Source organism: Ovis canadensis, chromosome 22 (assembly GCF_042477335.2).
Source record: "Ovis canadensis isolate MfBH-ARS-UI-01 breed Bighorn chromosome 22, ARS-UI_OviCan_v2, whole genome shotgun sequence".
In the NCBI taxonomy this organism is placed as follows: domain Eukaryota; kingdom Metazoa; phylum Chordata; class Mammalia; order Artiodactyla; family Bovidae; genus Ovis; species Ovis canadensis.
The window spans coordinates 24,567,528-24,591,254 of NC_091266.1; positions in this window are offsets into that span (position 1 = coordinate 24,567,528).

Sequence of the window (23,727 nt, forward strand, 5' to 3'; positions counted from 1 at the left end):
GGATGCATGGGTTTCAGCATCTGGAATAAGTGCCCAGCACATCATAGGAGCCGAACAAATGAAGAGAATAGAACAAGGTAAAGTTCTGAGCCAGGTGTGCTGATTGCACTTGACTCTGTCTTCTGAGGCTTCCCTGGTGGCTCAGATAGTAAGGAATCCGCCTGCAATGCAGGAGACCCAGGTTCAATCCCTTGGTCTGGAAGATTCCCTGGAGAAGGAAATGGCAACCCACTCCAGTATTCTTGCCTGGGAAATCCCAAGGATAGAGGAGCCTGGCAGGCTGTAGTCCATAGGATCACAAAGAGTCAGACATGACTGAGCAAATAACACTGTCTTCTGACTTCTCTCTCTTCAATGAGTATTTATCTAGGCCAGGAATCCTGGGGCTCACACTCACCTGCTAAGAAAGCCTGGACCAGGTGAGCACCAGGTGAGGGATGCATGGTCTCTTGAATGTGTTGCTTCTCTGCTGACTTGCTTGTTCCTCCCATATCCACTTTTCCATGCTGTTAGAGTAGTCACATCCAGAGAATCCTGGGTATGGGCTTAGGGAGGAAAGGATTGCAAGGAGCTCCTTTGCTTTTAGGCCCTAGGCCTGCCTCTAGCCACGTGAAACAGATGTTCCCCAAAGGCCAGCTCAGCTTACTGTCGTCTGCATAGGGATTTAGGCCAAAGTCTTTTAACATGTATTTTCCTGACCTGTTTTTTATGCGTCCATTTTTGTTTCCTTCAAGAAAGTAAGGTGGAAAGGAGGCCAAGGGGAAAGAACAGGAAGAATGGAGGCATTTAAAATCCTGAGTCCCTGCCATCTCTTCCTCTTTGTAATCTCTGCTCCTTTCAAATATGATTTACATTATTCATGGAAATCAATCCAGAGGAAGATGTGGTCAGAAGCTGAAACGTTGTCTACCTGCGTGCCAGTGGACTGTTCCACTGATTCCCATCATTCTGACAGGCAGGAAAGCAGGAACAGATTGTGTGCTTAGCTTGCTGGGCCTTGAGCTGAATCGTCCACCTGTCTCACTGATCCTCACAGTAATCTATGAGGTAGATAACTGTTATCATTTTCTCTTTTATAGTTGAAAGAAACGAGGCTCAGAGCAAATTTGTCCAAGGTCAGGAAGCCGTAGGTCTGGGAGACAAATTCCAGCTGTCTGACTCTGCAGTTAGTCTTCTTACCTGTTATCTGCACCTCTCTCCTTCCCCCACGTGTACAGAGGAAGAGCCAGCCGTGTGCTTACCTCCGTCGACCTAGGAGGAGTTCGCTTCGGCTCCCAAGAGCTGCTTAGACTGCATGGTTGATGTTTGGGATTCCACCATTAGACAGAATTCCTTGTGACATAAAGCTGTGTCCAGTACATGAAGTCACACCCCAGGTTGCATCACTCACTTCCTCAGCATAAAAGAATAAATTCAAGGTTTTCCCGAATGGGCTTCTGTCAAAGAGTTGCCATTTGGGTCTAGTCATTATTTGCCTTAACAGAAATTATCTAAATTTGAATTTGTCTATCATTCCTAAGACACTTACTGACTAGTATAAATAGATGCCTTTTATAGTGTTTACATATCATTTTGGAAAGGGCATCAACCCATCATTATTCTTGTCTGGAATATTTCAGAAAAAGAGCTACAGAACCTGAACGTATTAGGCCAACTCAAAACCAGAGGGAATGGATGTATTTCTGTTCTCAGTGAAGTAGCACTTTGTTGGCACTAAATATGTGTTTCAGTTTGAGATGACGAGCAGGTCAGCCAAGGGACAAGAGTACTGTGTTTCTTTTCAATAATGTAATTGGGAGCCTTTGGAAATCACTGAGTCTGTCCACAAAGGAGAAATGACATCAAGAAACCCCATATTCACCACAATTATAATTCATTTTTAAAAGACCTTTTTAAAAGGATCTGGAATATATTCAAGGGAATATATTCAGAAATAACATCCTTATATGCCAAGCACATGTATCTTTAGCACGTAAAATGACTTCATTTTTCACACAAAACTGGCTTCTTTAAATGACTAATTTGAACCTTGTCAAGCTAGGAAATGAGACTAATCTTTGCTTTACTCCTCCCTCCTGCTTTTTCAGATATTTATGAATGCTAACTAAAGCTGATTCATTCTTAGATGTTCCATTCAAGATAATTGTGCAACAAAACAGCTTAAAACTATGTCAAAGGTGACAGCAAAATAGGATCATTAAAAAAAAGCGTAATTGATAAGGTTCTTCTCAAGTTAAATAGTAAAGTAACAGATACAGTTTTCTTGTCTATATCTAGATAGGTTGGAGAAGGAAATGGCAACCCACTCCAGTATTCTTGCCTGGGCAATCCCAGGGACAGAGGAGCCTGGTGGGCTGCCGTCTATGGGGTCGCACAGAGTCGGACACGACTGAAGTGACTTAGTAGCAGCAGCAGCAGATAGGTTAGTTTCTTTTATTATTATTATTACACTAATGCTATATTTATTTTTGTTGTTGAAAAAAATACCCTTAGAAAACTAAGATATTAAAGTCTTAAAAAATGGTTTATGGACATGTCTAATTACTATCAATATATTTCATAAGATCTTTAAAATGTAGAAATTTAGTAGACTGTATTATAAACATATATTTAGCTGTTGGACTATAACAATTCAAATAGAATCATTTACAGCTTATGGAGTGAATAAATGTACCTCTATAAAGATTCACATTATTCATTTAAGTAAGTTTCTAATCTCCATTTTCCGATGTCATTTTTCAAAAACAGCCAGGAGATCCATTGTCTAGCAAGTCAGTAATCTCATATGTGTTTTAGGCAGAATTTTTATAAATTGGGTGCCCAGGATTTGGGCTTCAGCCTTTGGGCATTTATTGAAGCTCTATTTCCATGCTGGGCACTGGAAAAATGACATGGTGCCCACCTCAGGAAACTCATGGCCTTCTGAGGAGACAGACCCTTAAGAAGATCATTGCAATGTACTGTACAAGTGCCAAGAAGATACATAGAATGATCAGCTCTGATGATCAAAGAAGCTTCCTCAGTGAGGTAACCTCTGAGCTGAGTCATGAAGCCTGTGTAGCACTCACATGGTGAGAAGGGGCAGACGGTGCCAAGTCTCAGGACAGTGAAGAGCTGTGTTTTGGGAACTGCAAAAGCATGTCCCTTAATCTAACATTATAAAACTCGAGTTTTATTCAGCTCTGGACAAAACGGTTGTGACAGTTGCTGGTTCTCTTGAGAAGTATGAAAACAGGGCCTTCATGTTTGAACACACTTAGCTTCACATCCTGATTCTACCACATGCCAGTATAATCTTGAGGATGTTAATATTACTGTCTCTCTCTGAATATCAGGTACCTTATTTGTAAAATTAGCATTCTTACTTTGCATAATTTTTTAAGGGGTTATGAGAAACAGCATACGTAAAGACCTATAACAAGTAGGATTGCCTGATCTGGTGAATAAAAATACAGGGCACCAAGTTAAATTAGAATTTCATACAAAATCGGATAATTTTTTTAATATAACTATGTTCCAAATGGGCTTCCCTGGTGGCTCAGATGATAAAGAATCTGCCTGGAATGTGGGAGACTAGGGTTTGATCCCTGGGTCAGGAAGATTCCCCTGGAGAAGGAAATGGCAAGCCATTCCAGTTTTCTTGCCTGGAGGATTCCATGGACAGAGGAGCCTGGCAGGCTACAGTCCATGGGGTCACAAAGAATCAGACACAACTAAGCGTGATTAATACACATATTCCAAATATTGCATGGAGTACGCTTACACTAAATAATTATATGTGGTTTACCTGAAATTCACACCCAAAGGGGCATTATTTAATATTAAACTGTATTATTTAATATTAAACTCATAATTGAAGAAGAGATGCTTTTGCATTGTGGTGCTGAAGAAGACTCTTGAGAATTCCTTGGACTACAAGATCAAACCAGGCAATCCTAAAGGAAATCAACCCTGAATATTCATCTGAAGAACTGTTGCTGAGGCTGAAGCTCCAATACTTTGGCTACCTGATGTGAAGAGCCCTGATGCTGAGAAAGATTGAAGGCAGGAGGAGAAGGGGGTGATAGAGGATAGGATGGTTAGATAGCATTACCAACTCAATGGACATGAATTTGAGCAAACTGTGGAAGATAGTGAAGGACAGAGGAGCCTGGTGTGCTGCAGTCTGTGGGATGGCAAAGAGTCAGACAAGTTAGTGTTCAACAATAGTAACAACAAATAGTAACAACAAATAGTAACAACAAATAGTAACAATAAATGAACTGTAACTCAATAAGTTATTGGCATAATAGGTGTTTTTTATGCTGGAAAGCACTGACTTGGAGGAAATAGGAGATTTGGAATAAAATTATAGACTCTACATAATATGTAAATATGTTACACTCTACATAGATGTAGGTACACATACATGTGGTGGGGTGGTGGGGTAATAGTGAGAAAAGTGAAGGGAGGGTTTTAGTTCATATTAGGAATCCAGAAACTTCTCCAGGATTGATGAACATATTCTCTTAAGAAAAAAAAATTTTTTTTTTTAAGTTGGTTAACAACAGTAACAAAATCAACACATTTATAACAATCACTTGTTTAAAGGCCATGCTAGCAGGATCTGAGTTTTGGTGCCATACTCCAAACTTTTCATCAGTCTGTAGTGGTAGAGATGTTGGCCTTCTTTCAAGGCATAAAGATAGTTTTCAGGCCCTTAATGTGTCAGACTTTACATTTATTCTCTTCCTTCTCCTAATAGCACTGACAGGTCTCAGAGTCCTTGGCTACTGAGAGGATGATGCACATTGGACCAGCTAAAAGGTCACTGAGTCTAGCACTTTACAAAACACTTAGCTTATGTCAGGAACTGGGGGGAGGGATTAAAAAAAGGATAAGTCCAGTGCCCTCCAAGAGTGTGCAATCCTATTGAGTCTGGAAAAGAAAACTGAGAAACTTGGTTTACTGCTGTAACATATGTTCTGTGAAGGCCAAGTGGACTTTACCAGTGATCCCAAGAGTTGAGGATGGCGCCTGACAGACAGTAGAGGTCCCGTAAACATTTGGTGAGTAAAAGAGTGTGTGGGCTGGATTCACTAAGGAAGGTTTAATGCAGTAGTTTAGTCAGTGGCTCAGATAGTAAAGAATCTGCCTGCAGTGCAGGAGACCTGGATTTGATCCCTGGGTCAGGAAGATCCCCTGGAGAAGGGAATGGCTACCCACTCCAGTATATTGGCCTGGAGAATTCCATGGACAGATGAGCCTGGCAGCCTACAGGCCATGGGGTCGTAAAGAGTTGGACACAACTGAGCAACTAACAGTCAGAAATGGACCTTAGAGGAAGAAGGTCTGGCTGAGCAGAAAATCATTTGCATCATCATCATAGCAGCTGGCATTTGCTATGAACCAGGCACTGAGCAAAGGACTGTATGTGAATTCTGTTCAGATGTTTCCGGTAGCCCTTAAAAGTTTAAGTACACAGCCCCAAAAAGCCCATTTTGCTTCTGCAAATCAGCTTGCGTGTTCCCTCGTCAGGTAGATCATCCCTGACCATACTGTCCAGAAGCATTCCTTCCTGTTACTCTATCTCAACCCCCTGTCCTTTCAGGGCACTGGTGACACTTCATGTGAATCAATTCAATATCTTTGGTTTATATTTTTCCAGTCTCTAAGGACAGAGGCTGTGTCTGGTTTTATCACAGTTGTGTTCCTTGTATCCACCAGCCAGTTCATTCCCTGGCAGTTGGAGGATACCCAATAAATAATTATTGAACAAGTACATTCTTCTGCACAGAATCATCTTCTCAGTTCAAAGAAACAAACAAAAAAAAGTACCTCCAGAAAAGTAAAAACAAACAAAAAACCATAACCTACCAGGACTCCAGAGTCTCTGGGTCCAAATGTCCATTAGTGGGTCAAAGCATCTATTTCTTTTCTTTTTCAAAATCAAATTCTGTTTGTGCATCTGATACATAGCTAAAGAAGAGCACTCTGGTGAGAGCAGCGTAGTGTAAGGAAATTCACCATATGAATTCATGATAAAATCTGATGGATACAGTTTCCTCCATGCAATATTTCAAGTAAAGCTTCATAGATCTTTCTCTAAGAAACATATTAGCCATTACCTTTGGCTCAATGTAAACTGGTTTCATACCTAATCATACCCATCCTGTTCTCTCCAACTTTAAAAAGTAAGAAAATACTACAAGCAACAAATACATTGAAATTAAAATGTATTTTCCATGACCTTTAAACACGATAACATGGTCAAACTTATTCAGAATAAGAGAGGTGAAAATTATAACTATGTTGGTATCACTTCTCATCTATCTGATGGCAAAAGTGCAAAACCTTGACAACATTTTATTGGCAGGACCACAGAGAGACAACCACTTTGATACATTGTTGTGTATGTTAGTCGCTTAGTCATGTCTGACTGTGAAACCCAGTGGACTGTAGCCCAGCAGGCTCCTTTGTCCATGTAATTTTCCAGGCAAGCATCCTGGAGTGGATTGCCATTCCCTTCTCCAGGGGATCTCCCAACCCAAGGACTGAACCTGGGGCTCTGGTATTGCAGACAGATTCTCTACCATCTGAGCCACCAGAGAAGCGCAAAAGAAAATCCAGAAAAGTGATGATCAAGATTATAGACTCTTGGTCCACACTGATAAAGCAAACACAATGTCCATGGCAGCCTTTCCATGCTGAATGTATCCAAAGGAGAAATAAAAAAAATATTTTCAGGATGATGAGGAGGAGAAGAGAAAGATAGTAGCGAGAATTTTGTGAAATAGTGACTCCTGTGTAAAAATGGATGAAGGACCAAACTCTAGGAGCCATGGTTTGAAAGGACCTAGGGTATCAACTTCAGATTCCACTTAGTCGAAAGGTTCTGGGTCAAATCTGGGGTAGAGGATTTCACATGTTTTATCTGATTTAATCTTAGTTCTATATTTTAGCCATGCGTTGCCCCCTCCTTCATCAAACTCTTATAAATGAGTGTTAACATTTACCTTTTTTATATCATCAATCTTCTCTGGAAGTGCTAATGCATAGTCAAGGTGTGTGTGCTTAGTTACTGAGTCGTGTCCAACTCTTTGCCACCCCATGGGCTGTGGCCTGTCCTCTGTCAATGGGATTTTTCAGGCAAGAATACTGGAGTGGGTTGCCATTTCCTCCCTCAGGGGATCTTCCTGACCCAGGGATCAAACCCTAGTCTCCCACATCTCCTGCATTGGCAGGCAGTTTCTTTACCACCAAGCCATCTGGGAAGCCCCATAGTTAAGGTAGCCAGAAGCAAAACCAGAGAAGCCTGTTGTAGTAGAAAGAATAGTGGAACTCCAAAATGGCTATGTTCTAATTCCTAAAACCCATTAGGTCATATGGCAAAGGGGAATTAAGGTAGCAGATAGAGTTAAGGTTATTAACAAATTGACCTTAAGAAAGAAAAGTATACCCTGGATTATTCAGGTGGGCCCAATATAATCATAAGAGTTCTTAAATGTAGAAGAAGAAGGCAGAAGGGAAGGTCAGAGTGATGCAATGTGATGAGAACTCAGCCAACTGTTGTTAGTTTTGAAGACGAAAGGGGGCCATGTTCCAAGGGATGCAGGCAGCCTAGAGAAGCTGGAAAGAGCAGGAAAACAGATTCTCCCATAGAGCCCCCAAGAGACTGCAGCCCTCATGACACCTTGATTTAACCCAGTGAAACCCATCTCAGACTTCCAGCATCCACAAAACTGTAAAATAATAAAGTTGAATTGTTTTAAGCCGCCAAGTGTGTACTAATTTGTTATAGCAGCAATAGCAAACTATTGCGCTTGTTTATGGCCACAAACTGAAAACAAAACTCACTACAGATGATCCCACAAATCAGGTGCCTCACAGGGGTGATGACGGACGAGTTCAGGATGGTCAACCTGGTGGTGGCCTGGTCCTTACTGAACCTGATTGTGGAGATACAATCTATACTAGCTGACAACAGCATTGGTGAAAGGTCATTCATTCTTGGCAGAGCACAGAGGGGAAGGATGAGCAGCTCAAAAGAGCCTGAGAAACTACCAGAGATAGCGGGTGTAACTCCAGTCCTGGATCCAGGACTTGCTGTGACAAGCAATTACTCTAATAGTTCAGACTTTGACACCCTTGTCGTTTCTGCAGCCCTCCTTCCTGTCTATGATTTCATCTCTACGTGAGAGGTAAAGAATACAGCTCATTTTATGCTCACAGTTTTTCTCGTACATCATGTCTTTCTCCTATATGTAGCACACTTTAAAATTTTTTGAAACTAAAAGAAAATTTTAATAGGACATGTCTAGATGTTCACTTTTTTCTTACCTTTCACGTTTGGGTATATGATGGCTCTTGAATTCCATGCACTGTAATACATCTTCATATCAGCAAAGTTTTCTATTAATTAGTTAATTTTTAATAATCCATTTCTGTTAATTTATTGCTTATGGTCTTTTCTGCCTTGGACCTAAGGAATAATTTTTATCTGGAATTATTATCTAGTCTCTGCCCTACCTATTTATCACATTTTCACTCTCAGCATTTCCATTTTCCTTATTTTTAATCTTGATTAACCTTGAGAACACTCCCTCCCAGTGTTCTGAGAACCACAGAGTTAAGATAATAGATATCCAGGGGGGGTGGCACTGCTGATTGGCCATTCTGAAGATAACAGTTCAACATTCTCTTTTGTGCATGGTGGGGAAAACAGATGTCACAGAGTGATGTTTGATTGATAGTTATAAAATCAAGGGGGTGAGAGCACAGTGAGAATAAATTCTGAATTTCCAGTCAGTGGATCTTTTAGGTAGAAAGCAGATGAAAACAATGAACAAATAAACAGATGAAAATCACACTACTCAGAAAAAAATAGATTACTTTCCTGTATTTTTTCTAATGCTTCCTTCTTCTCAAGCTAATTCTCCAAATCACTGCTTCAGTTTTCTTCTGTCAGTGTGTGACTAATTATGTGATTATATTTTAACTTATTTTTTTTTGAACAATGGTGCCATCTGATACAGTTTTTGATTTCTGATTCCATCTCAACTAGCTCCTTTAAAAAAAAATCAGTTTGTTATCATATCTATTTCATAGTTCATCTTTTATTTCAAACATCCATGTTTTCCTTAATCTTATTCAGAGTGCAAAGCTGAATAAGGTCTCCTATAGAAATATTTTCCAAACACATGTTATTCTGAAAACCTCAAGGGCCAAATTCTCTATCATTTATGTTATATAATGTTTCATAGGCTTCCCCTACCACATTTAAAATATTGATTATCCTTGAAAAGGGAGAACTATATTCAGCTCTGGTAAATGCCTGTAATCATGGGGCAACAGTGAGTGTTGGAATCCTCTGTTTGCCTCTCAGACTGGAGGACTGGATGGGCAAGCCACCTAGCCCATCTTTGTTAGCCTGCGGGTTTCTTTTTATCCTGAATCTGTCCACTCTAAAGGATAGATCCCCCGGTCCTTACGAGAGAGGACTTCTGATCTTCAGGATTGATTCCTCCGCCCTCATGGGGGCAGTCATCTCTAGCAGTCCGTAGTTCTGCCCGTATTCACCATCTCACTTTTCCCTACTTAGAACCCCTCTAAGTTACATCCCCCTAGCTTCTCATTCCAGGCTTTGCTATGAAAACGTCCTTCCTGACATCTGGCAGATATCTGGGGAGCATTCCTAGTTGGTAACGCCAGTGTGACTTTTTCATCTCTCCTTGTGCTCATGAGTCCTTTAATAGGAAACAGGAGAAGAATAACCAGTACTGCTTGGTTTCTGCTCTCTGGGAGCTCTGGTTGAGAATCAATGGAGACTTTCCTGCTGGGCTTTCAGAAACTTGCCCCACTTGCTGTTTTGCCTCGTTTCCCATGTAGGAATCCTGTGCTTCAGCTCTCCTAGTTTCTTCGCTTCTGCTCTGAAACACTACCCTCATTCATAGCCAGCCTCTTCCTAACAGTTTCACAAGACGGCCTCCGCAAAGCCAGCTCCAAGCTGGAGACTAGGGTGCAAAGGGCTCCTAAAGGGAAATTGAGGTCAACGCCTGTGGAAAGACGCAGGGAAGCAAGATTAAACAGAAGCTGAACTCCCATTGAAGGCTTTGGGAGCCTTGGGGGTGGAATGGTCCTTTAGATATCCCACACTGGGAGAAGAGGGGCAGGATTTTATATCTCACCAAGAATTCTTCAGGTATGGACTGCCCTCAGAGAAGACATGGCTGTGAGGAAGGTGGCTTCAATGGGGCTGACATCTTCCAGCAGCACTCCCAACATCTGAGGGAATAAACTACTCATTCCTCAGAGGGATCTGGGTAGCATAGCAACAGTCAGTGGACAAGATGGCCCAATGCCTTAGCCTCTTGAGTCTTAAGAAACTGGATCGAAATGCTAATAACACAGAGTGCCATCTTTCATTGGGTTGATTAAGGTAAAGGGCAAGATTATAAACTTCCTGCCATCAATTAGAGTAAGATGACAACCAGATGGCCTTAGATTAGAACCAGAATTGTCTAGCATACTTCAAACTAAAATGATTTTTTGTTTAACTTATGAGACATTTAACAATATATTGATTTCATTCATACAAAATATGATTTCATATTTGTATATATTGCAAAATGATCACCACGGTTTAGTTTAACATCCATCACCTTACATAGTTACAAAACCTTGTTTTTTTTTGATGAGAACTTTAAAGATATACCCTCATAGCAACATTCAAATATGAAATACAGTATTGTTAACTATATTTATGTTATTATAACTATATATTTTGGGCTTCCCTGGTGGTGCAGAGGTTAAAGCGTCTGCTTGCAATGTGGGAGACCTGGGTTCAATCCCTGGGTCGGGAAGATCCCCTGAAGAAGGAAATGGCAACCCACTCCAGTATTCTTGCCTGGAGAATCCCATGGAGGGAGGAGCTTGGTGGGCTACATACAGTCCACGGATCGCAAAGAGTCAGACACCACTGAGCAACTTCACTTTCACAACTGTATACTTATTTTATTTACTAAAGGTGGTTTATGACAATTGATAATGAAACTACAGAATAGTATTAGATAAATATAATTAGTAGTAAGTAATAAAAACTAGGAGTTGTCTGTTTTGAGAGATGACCAAGGATTAATACAGACTGCTGATTTTGTGAAGAGAATTTACGTTGTCTCTATAATTTTCCTTCCTATAATATAAGAGCCTGAAAGTAAAATGATCACAAGCTTTAAATACTTATGGAAGAGATTTTTGTTTCATTCAGCTGTGAAGCAAAACCCTCATTTATGTCCTGTCACCTTATAGGTCAGCAAGGCCATGAGTAACTATGACTTAGAAACTTGATATATGCTTCCTCAGAGACAGTTGATAACTAGAGATGGAAAAAAAATTGAATCAGTGGTTACAAAACACATGTGTGCAGAGGAATGGGAGTGGAAGGGCAGTGCCTTTCATTTTCCAAGAGAAGCTAAAAATTCAGATTTCTGTGTGAAGTTTCCAGATTTTTTAGTGTAGGAGACTAATGCAACTTTAAAAAATTATCATGTGAGTCAAACAATAAATGTTATAAAGTGAAATCAGGCCTGCGGGCTGCCTGACTGTAACCTATGAGTTCAGTGTTTCATCAGAATCCTTTTTGGTGAAGTCAATGAAAGTTGCAACACAAACAGAACAGTGCTGTCATTTATTGCAATAGCATTTCCTTCAAAACCTTTGTTATAACGTTACATCAGCCCCAGAATATTGCTGTTTAAGTAGACAACCAACATCAAGAATATCACTAATATACAGTAAGAGTATAACTATATATTCCTTTATATTTGGCAATAGTTCAGGTGAGTAAAATTTTAAGGCTTTTGACCAAAGGCCATTATAAAACTTCTAGAGACTAAAAATCTAGTACCTTTTGCTCTTCAAAGTCAGTAGTGACATGGACACATAGTATTTCGAATTATCAGTTTCTCCTCTTTCTACTGGAAATAACATTTCCCAATTTGTGACTCAGTGGTAAAGAATCTACCTGCCAATGCAGGAGACATGGGTTTGATCCATAGGTCAAGAAGGTACTCTGGAGAAGGAAATGGCAACCCACTCAATAGTCTTGCTTGGGAAATCCCATGGACAGAGGAGCCTGGTGGGCTACAGTCCATGGGGTTTCAAAGAGTTGGACACGACTGAAGCAACTGAGCACGCGCACAGGCATTCTTGAGAACCACTCTTCCTTCTTCAGTCCTGTGATTGTCTTGGGTTGATTTCCTGTTCACTATTAACTGATCTAGTCCTGAGTGTCTGACCCAAGGCAGATGAATCAGAGCTTCCTGAGAAAAGGAGTCCGGCCCTGTCTGATGGCAGGAACTTACAGGAGCCATGTGGAAGAAGTTTGTCTCTGATGAAAGAGACGAACATTCAGCTCACCTGCCAGGAAAACCAGAGCAGGTGATAAGGAAAGAGAGAGGGAGCCTTGGCTGCATTTGTGACCCTGGCTTCAGCTGTTTCTGAGACCCGGCTGTATCCCTACACTACTTTCGGTCTGATTGTTCACCGAAACATGCTCAACAGCACATGTCATTAGGTAGTACAAATCAAAACCACGGTGAAATACCTCTTAACAAAGACTAAGTGGCTATAGCCAAAAAGACAATAGCAAGTATAGGTGAGGATTTGCAGAAATTGAAACTCACATTATGGTAGGATAATAAGATGGTTCAGTAACCTTGGAGAATAGTTTGGAAGTTTCTCTAAAAGCTTCTTGAAAATTGGAATGGTATGTCTGCACAAAACATATTAAGTGAGTGTTCATAGAAGCATTGTTCATAATAGCCCCAAAGTGGAAACAACCTAAATATATCTAACAGCTGATGAACAGACAAATAAAGTGTGATAAATTCATACACAAGGGGCTTCCCTGGTAGCTCAGACGGTAAAGAATCTGCCTGCAGTGCAGGAGTCCTGGGTTCAATCCCTAGGTCAGGAAGATCCCCTAGAGATGGGAATGGTTACCCACTCCAGTATCTTGCCTGGAGAATTCCATGGACAGAGGAGCCTGGTGGGCTACAGTCCATGAGGTCGTAAAGAGTCAGGCACCTCTGAGCAACTAACACTTTCCCTTTCAGGGTCTCTATAAACAAAGAAAGAGTGATCCAGGTAGGGGATATTTTTTATTTTGCACATGGTCAGGAGAAAATCCTGGCCTGTGAGTGCAGCAGGAAAATAAATATGACTGGAAGTACTTTCCTATGTGAATAAAACTGATTAGAAACTCTACTTGGAACTCTGAGGAATGTTAGACCTGGGAAATCGGCTCTCTGAGGTTGATTTATTTTATGGCTATTTAATTGTCCGCAAGTTATCATTTCAGGTCAAACTGAGTATGAAAATACTGTATAAATGGCATAACTTGTGTTTCATTTTTGCTTAATTTTGGTGGAAGAAGTTGATTTTTTTTAAAAGTCCTTTTCCACCAAAAGATCATATGTCCCAGACTCTGAGATGGAAAAATAGATGGCATCTCTCTATAGGGCTAGGGAATGGCAAAGTCGAAATATTGAAAAGCCAGAGAAATGAGGAATCTAGCAATGGGTGAATTTTTTTCATTATTTATATCCTGTATGTTTCCAAAAATAAATTTTAACACACTGTGGTGAAGTGTGAGCATTTAATTCAGCATGAAAAGGAAGGCAACTGAAGCAAAATATGGGTGATGAATATGAAGGCTGAATTAATTAAGATGCTTTGGGATGAATTCATGTGGTAAAAACCCATCTAATCTAATTTTAGCCAAAAGGGTGACTGAATGACTCAAGTAAGTAAGAAGTCCAGGAGTGCACCTAGAGTCAGGCAAGGCTTATTCCAGGAGTTCAGACAATGTCACTAAGGCAAAGTCTTTTTCTCTTGACTCTCCTTTTTTTTTTTTTTCCATTTCTTCTCTAGTCCTATCTTTTATTGTGTTGACTGCATTTTCCTTTTTCCACATTTCCCACTTCTACTGTTTTATATATGCGTATGCATGTGTGCATGTAAGTGGTTACTTTATTTAAACACACAATTTAATCAAAATCTCTATTCTCCAAGCAAAAAAAAAAGACACTTGACTTACTGTTATTTCTCTCTACACTGTTCTTCCCAACTTCCATGTTACTACTTTCTGAAATTTTGGTCCCAGCTTGTTTTTAAACACATAATTTTAAAAACATTATTCATTTTGATCTACAATGTTTTTGTTGATTTATTTGCTCACTGTGACTTTTTGCACCCTTCCTTTAGATTCACTTTATTTTTGCTTGCAAGAGTACACCCTAGTGTAGTTTTTTCAGTGAGAGTCTTTGGATAGTAAATTAAATTTTTTCAAATATTTGTATGTATTAAAATATCTATTTTGTCTTTCCACTTGGCTAGATATAGAACTCTGAGTCCAAGATTATTTTCCTTTAGCATATTGACTGATGATCTCCAGTGTTGTTGATGATTTCATTGTCTTTCCTTTCTTGTATTATTATGTCTTTTCCCTCTGATAGCTTTTAGAATGTTCACTTTATCTCTGATACTCTGGAATTTTACATCATATGTCTACAGGTGTGTTATTATTATCTTCCTATTCACTTGATAGGAATTTTCTATATGAGAGCTCATTTATTCCCCTTTAGCTTTGGGTTGTTTTTCCTAGTATCGCTTCAATATTGTCTTTCCACTATTTCTTCTATTCTCTGCTTCTGACACTGTACTAAATATATAGATGTGTTCTGTTTGAACTTTTCTTTAACTTTTCATTCTCTTTATCTTTTTGAACTTCATTCTGGGAGATAAACTTTGACCTTCTGGTTTACCCATTCATTCCTCAGCAGTAAGGAAGCTGATATGAAGCTCATCTATTCAATTTTTATTTCAATACTATATTTTCATCTTAACATTCCTAGTTGATCCTAGTTCTAGCATGTCCTAGTTTCAAACTTTCTCTTGTTTCGTGGATTTTATTCCCATCTAAATTTGTTTCCTTGAGGATTTTGAGAATATCCTCACTGGAAAGTTCCCCCTTCCAGTATTCATTGATGCTAAACAATAAAAGTACATTTATGAGTAGATTACATTGAAATAAATGTCTCAAGAACTAGAAGCTTCTAAGGGATTGAGAACCAAGAATATCCTCTTCTCTCTTTTTATTTTACATCTTCTCAAAAGATAGTGTTAGGTAGGTAGAATAGGGAAATGGAGTCCAAAATGGCAGTGGCTAAAAAACAAGGAAGGTCAAAGGAAGGTCCGAGGACCAGAGTGAAGACTTCAGGTAGAACGAACAGCACTCCTGGCTAAGCCCAATTTGCATAGGGCAGGCCCAGGTGGAGGCAAAAACATATAAAAGGAGGGGCCAAAGCGCACGCTCTCTCTCTCTTTCTCTCTCTCTTTCTCTCTCTCTCTCTCTCCCTTTCTCTCCCACGTGCATGTGCTCTCTCTCTCTCTCTGAAGACTTTCTCTGTCTTCCTCTCCTGCATGCGTGTGCTCTTTCTCTCTGTCTTCCTCTCCTGCATGCGTGTGCTCTTTCTCTCTCTCTCCCTCTCTCTCTCTCCCCCTCTCCCGCGTGCTCCTCCACTCTCTTCCCTTCAGTTCTTTGGGTTGGCATGCCCTCACACTTCGAGGATGGATTCTCCTGCTATCTTCTAAATAAAATAGAGCTGTAACACTGATTTGCCTAAGAGCTATAACACGGTTTGTCCAAGACCCCAGAGCTGTGACACGCCGAGGGCTTTAATGTCCTTCACTCCAAATCTTTGTTGTGATGAGACAAAGAACTGAGAACATGCACTCACATGACAGTAGCATTTGGGAATGAAATGGATTTATAAAATGCATTTGACCCATTTAGAAATACCTGTAAGAAATTATATTCCTCCAGAGAAGAACTAGGAAGTTATTTTTTTTTTCTCTTCCCTTTCCAATCTTGATAAAAAGTGCTAAGGACACATAAATCAAGATCACAACTTTGCTACATCAAAATCTTGCAAATGAAATGTAGCAAGGCAGTCTAAGACAACAAACACAGAGAATCAAAACCTCCAGGACTCTCGGCATCCTCAAGTTTGCTCTGAAGCTTAAAGGGTGACACAAAACCAGCTGCAAGAAGTGAGGGTGACCTATGTCTTTAACATTTGCAATCTGAGATCAATAATCAGGTAAAATTGTAATTGGATTTGGAAGAGATTTAGCTTCTCCTCCCATAATAATCCTATTTTGAAACCTGAACTTTGGGAAGGCTAAATAATTTGAGTTTCTTAAGGCTACACTGAGAAGCCTTGAGTTTTGCTTAATTGTTTCTAAATATGGAAGAAAACAAAACATGAAAAGACTGGTTTTGACTAGGTGGAGTGAACATTTAGACCTGCTAACCTGGAAACATCCTATCACAGGCCAATAAAACACAGTGTCACTTAGATAATTTTATCATTGCTAATTTTATTTTACATTTTGCCCCAAATAGTATTTTACTCTCTAAAGTTTATTTTTGTTACAGTTTGATTTATTCCTTCTTTCAGAGATAAAACATTTAGAAAAAAATCATTGATTACAAATATAAATTTGTCTGATGACTTGGAAATATCATGGGGCAAGATGGAAAACCTCTGAACTATTTAGTTTGCTGAGTGTTTCTTAGCTTCTATGTTGTCTGAGTAGCTCACCTCCTGCATCACTTTAAAAAAGTAATGCATTTTGCCAACAATAAATTGGCAGTGTTAAATGACAGACTTAAGTAATTTTTCTTTTGTTTCATTTTCCATGTGTCTTTTGCAGTTGTCTTTCACGATGTCATGAAAGAGAAAACAGATTTATCAAGAAGCTTGGAAATTTGCTTTGAGTTATAAATAGAACCACTATCATGTTTCTTCAGTAGAAAATCTATTTTACAAGTGGATTTTCATTGTGTTTTGGGGAAACCTTTTGTTCCAAATGAATCAGCAAAAACATTTTCTAAATCCTGTTGGAACCACAAATTGAAGTTACTAGTGATATTTCATGGAGAAGGCAATGGCACCCCACTCCAGTACTCTTGCCCGGAAAATCCCATGGATGAAGGAGCCTGGTGGGCTGCAGTCCATGGGGTCCCTAAGAGTTGGACATGACTGAGCGACTTCACTTTCACTTTTCACTTTCATGCATTGGAGGAGGAAATGGCAACCCACTCCAGTATTCTTGCCTGGAGAATCCCAGAGACGGGGAGTCTGGTGGGCTGCCATCTATGGGGTCACATAGTCAGACATGACTGAAGCAACTTAGCAGCAGCAGCAGCAGCAGCAGCAGCAGCAGCAGCGATTTCAAAATTCCATTTTGTTGGAAAATACCTTGTATAGTAAAAATGATGGACCTATGTTAAATATATTTCTACTTTTCATCTATTTAAATGAACCACTGTCCTATACAACTACTGGATTTAGGCACCAGATTAAAACACAGCTTTTCAAAAATTATTTCAAAGCCTGAGAAAATCAAACACACCCATTACTGAAATCTATCCTTCCAGTCCATGAAATGAATTGCTTCATTGAAACCTAGTTGTTTCTACCAAATCCCCTTGTTATATGTTGGCTCTACATGGATAGACAGTTTTAGAATTTTCCAAAAGTGATCACAGAGCTGACTCAAGCTTTCTGAATCTGTAGCACTCAGGGTGTTTTGTGGTTTGGCTCACAAACCTGAAGTTACTCCAGTCTTCAGTAGAACCGTAAGCCTTGCCCTTGGCAGATTAAATATTCAATTCAATTTTTCAGACATGTGCTAAATGGAGAAGGGAGAAAGATGGTAGGAATAATCATGGCCCAAGATCCACAGTTATCACTCACAATACCTTGTTAAAACAGAATCTCCTTCTGATTTTGGCAACATGGTGGACTGTGCTAATGCCCGATTTAAAAAAAAAAATTCTGTTATCAGATAAATTTTCTAATTAACATTTGATAGTATAGTCCTTATGACTATCTAAATATTTGCCTGTCTAGAATGTGCAGGTAGAGAGGGGCCACATTATTTTTAAAACAAATAAGCAAACAAATAAATAAACTGATAGGATTACCACGAGAATCTCAATAAGCACTAATGTATGAGCATAGTGCTAGGTACTTATTAAGCACATAATAATTGGTTAAATGCCAGTCCAGTGCCCTATGCTTTATTTATAGGTGGTATCAATTAGCTATTACTGTACAAAAACTCTCTGAAAACTCAGTGGGTTAAAGCAATGACCATTTATTGTTGTTCAGGGGGTTGTTAATCATCTGAATGGTTCTTCTGGTTGTGGATGGACTCACTCATGCACTTGTAGACTTGTAGGCAGCTATTCTGATTTTTGGACTAGCTTATTCATAGGTTGAGTGTCAGTGGCATTCTGCTCTAAGATGAGCCTGGCTGGAATCAATCAGTTCTGCTCCATGTGGCCTCTCATCCTACAGTAGAGTAGCCTGGGTCTTGTTTACATGGCAGTCACAGGGCCCCAGGAGATGGATCAGAAGCAAGCACAGCCTTTTGAGGCCTAACCTTTGAACGGATGCTTCATTGCTTTGACCACATTCTGTTGTCCAGAGCAAATCACAAACCCAATCCATTCCATATTCAATAATGGGGAAACAGACTCTATCTTTTACTGGGAGGAGTGAGCAAGTCACATTGCAGAGTTACATGAATACATGGAAAGATAGATAATTGAAGCCAGTTTTGCAGTTAGGCTGCTAAATAGATTTTCCACTAATGTAAGAGAATATGCAAAAGGAAGGGATTTCACTTATACATATTTCACTGCTGGATAATGTTATCTACATTTAAGGTTTCCATTTCCTTTAAATTCTGGGTTTGAAGTTTGGGTTCTTTGATTCTTTGGTGATGTGCAGTAGAAATTGCAGGTAACAGGCAGAAGAAAAGAAAGAGAGAGAAAAAAAAAATAGGTTTGCTCACAGACTTTAAGGATAAGCTTCAGTAAGGACAGGGACCCTGGATCACTCAAAATTTAGACAACAAGAATTAATCTGTTCAGGGCACTGCCTTGGGATTCAGCTTTCCTGGAGAGAAAGTCTAATTGGCCTCTGGGTTAGTTGCCCAGACCTTGGTCATAGGAGGGTCAGGTACCTTGATTCTAAAGTGGTAGCGGGAGTGCAGGCTAAGAGTCTGGACAGTTCTCTAAGATAAAACGGAATTCACTACCAGATGAAGGGAATTCAGGGCAGGCAGATATACAGCAGTGTTTTCTACAAAGTTTAAACAGCTTGACCCTAGAAAAGAAGATCCAGTGGTGGTTAAACTCCCACCAGTGAGGGCCTGGAGAAGTCAGCTGTCCTGTCCCTTCTTATCACTCTTCCCAGCAAGGAAAATTTAGAAAGTAGCCAGAGGCAAAAGATGCAGATTATTCAGATAGAGAAAGTAAATTGGGGCTGTCTTTCCTCTACCCATTCAACTGCAAGCAACAACTTACTTCTTTAATTAATTCTTCATCTGCCCTGGCTTGATCAAAGCATAGTCCACAGATTATTATTAAGCCCTTACTCTGCTTCAGAGAATGTGGGAAATTATGGACAAAAAGAGAAGGTACATTTTTCAGAGTTATAGAAGTTAGGAATGCTTCTGGCCACTGTGACTTTACTCATGGGATGTTTATTTTTACTGAGCAGTAAGTCCTAAAGTAGTGGTTCCAGAGTGGGTCCAGAAACTCAACAGAGTCTTCCAAGGACCTGGTGCTCAGTGTAGCTGCAATGTCTCCTCATAGCTACAAGACGGCCGCTGCATCTCCCAGCATTATATTCTCACAGGACAGTATCTCTAGCAGAAGGGAGAGAGGAAAGAGCAAAAAAAACACTTTTGCTTTGCTCACTTCCCTTTCCCCAATACCCTTCGGTGTTATCCTTTAATGCTCCTACATTTTATTGGCCAGGACTTGACCATCCTTAACCTAATCACTCTAGAAGGGAAATGAGATCGCCACAATGGGCTTAGACCAATTTTAGTTCAAACTCTCAAGTTTGGCACATTGCCTCTGGCACCAGTGGTGCCTCCACTCACATTTACTTGGCTTTGTCCCTAATTCCAGCCCCAAATGGGGTCAGGGCTGGGTTCATGGGGCACGGGACCTATGTAGTTGCACAGGACGTCTCGTTTAGAAGGGCTTGGGTTAGTGCTCTTCTGTTGGTGTCTTGAAATTCTCAATAATTTTTAAACAAAGAAGCCAGCCTTTTCATTTTGCCCTGAAATCCCACAAATTATCTAGCCAGTCCTGGCTGGGGTGGGCGTTCCACACAGGCCTTGACTCAGTTCTCCCCAATAATCCTTGGTACAGGAAGGCACCCATTCAGTTCAGTTCAGTCGCTCAGTCATGTCTGACTCTTTGCGAACCCATGAACCACAGCACGCCAGGCCTCCCTGTCTGTCACCAACTCCCGGAGTCCATGTCCATTGGACTAAACCCATGTCCATTGATTCGGTGATGCCATCCAACCGTCTCATCCTCTGTTGTCCCCTTCTCCTCCTGCTCTCAATCTTTCCCAGCATCAGGGTCTTTTCAAATGAGTCAGCTCTTCGCATCAGGTGGCCAAAGTACTGGAGCTTCAGCTTCAGCATCAGTCCCTCCAGTGAACACCCAGGAAGGCACCCATGGGTGTACTCAATAGGCTGATGGAGGGACTCCCCTGGTGGTCCCATGGCTAAGACTCCAAGCTCCCAATGCAGGGGTCTGAATTGAACCCCTGGTCAGGGAAGCAGACCCCACATGCTGCAACTAAGAGTTCATATGCCTCAACTAAAGATCCTGTGTGCCTCCACAAAGACTGAGGGTGCCCTGTGCTGTAACTGAGACTCCCTGCAGCTGATAGATAAATCAGTATTTTAAAAAAATCGGCTGGCAGACATGGATAACTTGGAAGGGTGGGGGACTAACCCAAACTAACCACGGCCACACAGGACCAACAGAGAAGTGATGGCGCGTCTCATCCTTCAGGGGCATTCTGCACGCCTCGTGGAAGGTCCAGGTGGAATCCAGCTCCATTGCCCACAGTAGTGACCTTGATAACATACTCTTCAACTGGCCTGTCTTCCTTTTCTGCCCAACTCTCCTCAGACCCTCATTCCTAGTGCCTAGAATCACCTTCCAAATAAACATGTGCTGCGTGCACACTAGTCTTGTCTCAGGCTCTGCCTTGAGGAGAGTCCAAGCTCAAATACCATTCAAAAAAAAATCATGGTTTCCTGTCAAGAAGTGTACATGACTGTCTATTGGCTAAGCAACATTAACAAAGGCACCATAACGCTTGTGGGATGATAAGGAGGAACCACCAGATCCTGTCCCCCTGACTTGCACAAAAGAAACCTAACACTTGTTGAGTACCTACTCTGTGTCAGATACTGTGCTGTTTTTGGATGTATGCTCTTATTTCAGCTGCACAACAGCCATACGCAGTAGTTGCCCCCGCCTCCATTTTACAGATAAGAATACCAAGGATCAGAGAAGTCGAGTGGTTCTCCAAGGTCAATAGGTGGAAGACCAGAAATTCAAACACAAGTTACCCGAGCAGTCTTCCCACAGTGTGGCCCTACTGAAAGAAAAGACACTTGCTTTATAGGCCAACTAGCTAGCAACGTGGGAAGATGGGTGCAGCCGTGCTCTGAGGTTTGTGATCACTCATAAAATACAAAGTACTTCCTGGAGAACAGCTAGTGGGCAGGTATGCTAGCAAAGGGGCAGACTTTCCCCTCAGTTTCTGGTGCTTCTATAAAAGTGTTCACAGCAGTGTTTCAGGCACAGAGGGAGGTGGCCAGCACATTGCTCAGGCGTTTTCTTTAAACCAATAACAACCTGGCAGCTGTATTTTCCAAGCCTGGCTAGACAGATCATTCTATTTTGCTTTGTCACTTCCAAGGCAGTTTTCTGCTCCTTCACAGACTTGGGGCTGTGTAGCAGACTACATTTATAGAGTGTTCTGGATAATGAGGTCAGGCGAACATTTGAAGAGACAGATCACAGACTACAGGGACACCACTGTCTTTTTCCAGGGCAAGCAGAGAAAAGAAGTCGGACGCTGGACCAGACATCGTCTGCGGTACCCACCAAATGGGTAAAGCTTGCCAATGCCTGGCTAGCAGTCAGGGACATGAGTGAAGAAAGAACTGTAATGTTATCATTCTCCAAGAATGTATTTTTGGTACACAGTATATAAGGTGTGACCCTCTTCTGTGGAGCAACACGGAATGGAAATTTGCTTAATACCAAATTACTACCATATGATGAAGAATTGAAATGAGTTGAAATGATAATTTCAGAGAACTTTCTAATAGAGACTTTCAGATTAGTTTTTATTTCAATCATATATAAAAATTCCTTTGGTATTCTTAATATAAACTAAAATTTGATATGTCAGTACCTCTTGCTGATTTTCTTACATCCATTTCCCTGTTTTTTTTTTTTTCCCCTGTCATCTGACAGGATGCCAAAGCAGTGATCTGTAATTTTGTTGATTGTGCCCCACATCAATAAAAACTGTGTGCATTAATATCCAATATATGGCAGGAGGGATGGGGGGGGTGGGGTGGAACTGGGAGAGTATCACCAGCATACATACACTGCCATGTGTGAAATGGCTAGCTAGTGAGAGGCTGCTCTAATGCACAGCGAGCTCAGCTTGCTGGTCTCTGGTGGCCTAGAGGGGTGGGGTGGGGGCTCAAGGGGGGAGTATATGTGTATGCATAGCTGATTCACTTTGTTGTACAGCAGAAAAGAATACAACATCATAAAGCAATTGTACTCCAATAAAAAATCCAATATGTGTATATTTACAGTTTAGAAATTTTATCTCTATACTCCTGCACTACTATTTTATGTACTCTATGAAATAGGCCAGCATTAAAATTTAAAGGGTAAGATAAAGATTACACTAGTTTAAAGATATTTTTAAATTACATTTTACTTAGTAACAGTACAGGCCTTGCCTTGTGGTACAGTGGATAGGAATCCACCTGGCAGCGCAGGGAACACAGTTTCAATCCCTGGTCTGGAAAGATCCCACGTGCCACGGAGAAGCTCAGCCCCTGCACCACAACTACTGAGCTCATGTGCTGCAACTACCGCAGCCTATGGGCCAAGAGCCTGTGCTCCACAGCAAGAGAAGCCGCTGCAATGAGAAGTTCATGCACTATCCGAAAGAGTAAACCCCACTCGCCACAACTAGAGAAAGCCCTTGCAAAGCAACAATGACCTGGCACAGTGGATAAATAAAATAAAAGTAAGTAAATAAAATTGTAAAATGTAGTAACGGTCAAAAAAACCAAACTGTTTTTGCTAGAAAGCAGTATGATTAAATATACTACTTTCTTAAAAAAAAAAAGCAGTTTGTCGCTCTGTGATACTGCAGTTCAAATTTTTGCAATAATCCAGTTTCTTATTAATACAGTATTTGTATTTTTTAAATCTTTTAAAAATTGAGATATAATTCACATACCATAAAATTCACCCTTTTAATGTACACAACTCAGTGATTTATAGCACACTCAGCAAGTCGTGGAACTACCACCACTATCTAATTTTAGAATATTTTCATCAACTCAAAAAGAAACCCCGTACTTATTAGCAGTCACTGCCCATTCCCTTCTGGCCTGACCCCTGGCAACCACTAATCTATTCTCTGTCTATGGATTTGGCTATTATGGACATTTCACATACGTGGATTCTTACAATATGTGGCTTTGAGTGTCTGATTTTTTTCACTTAGCAGAGTGTTTTCAAGGTTCATCCAT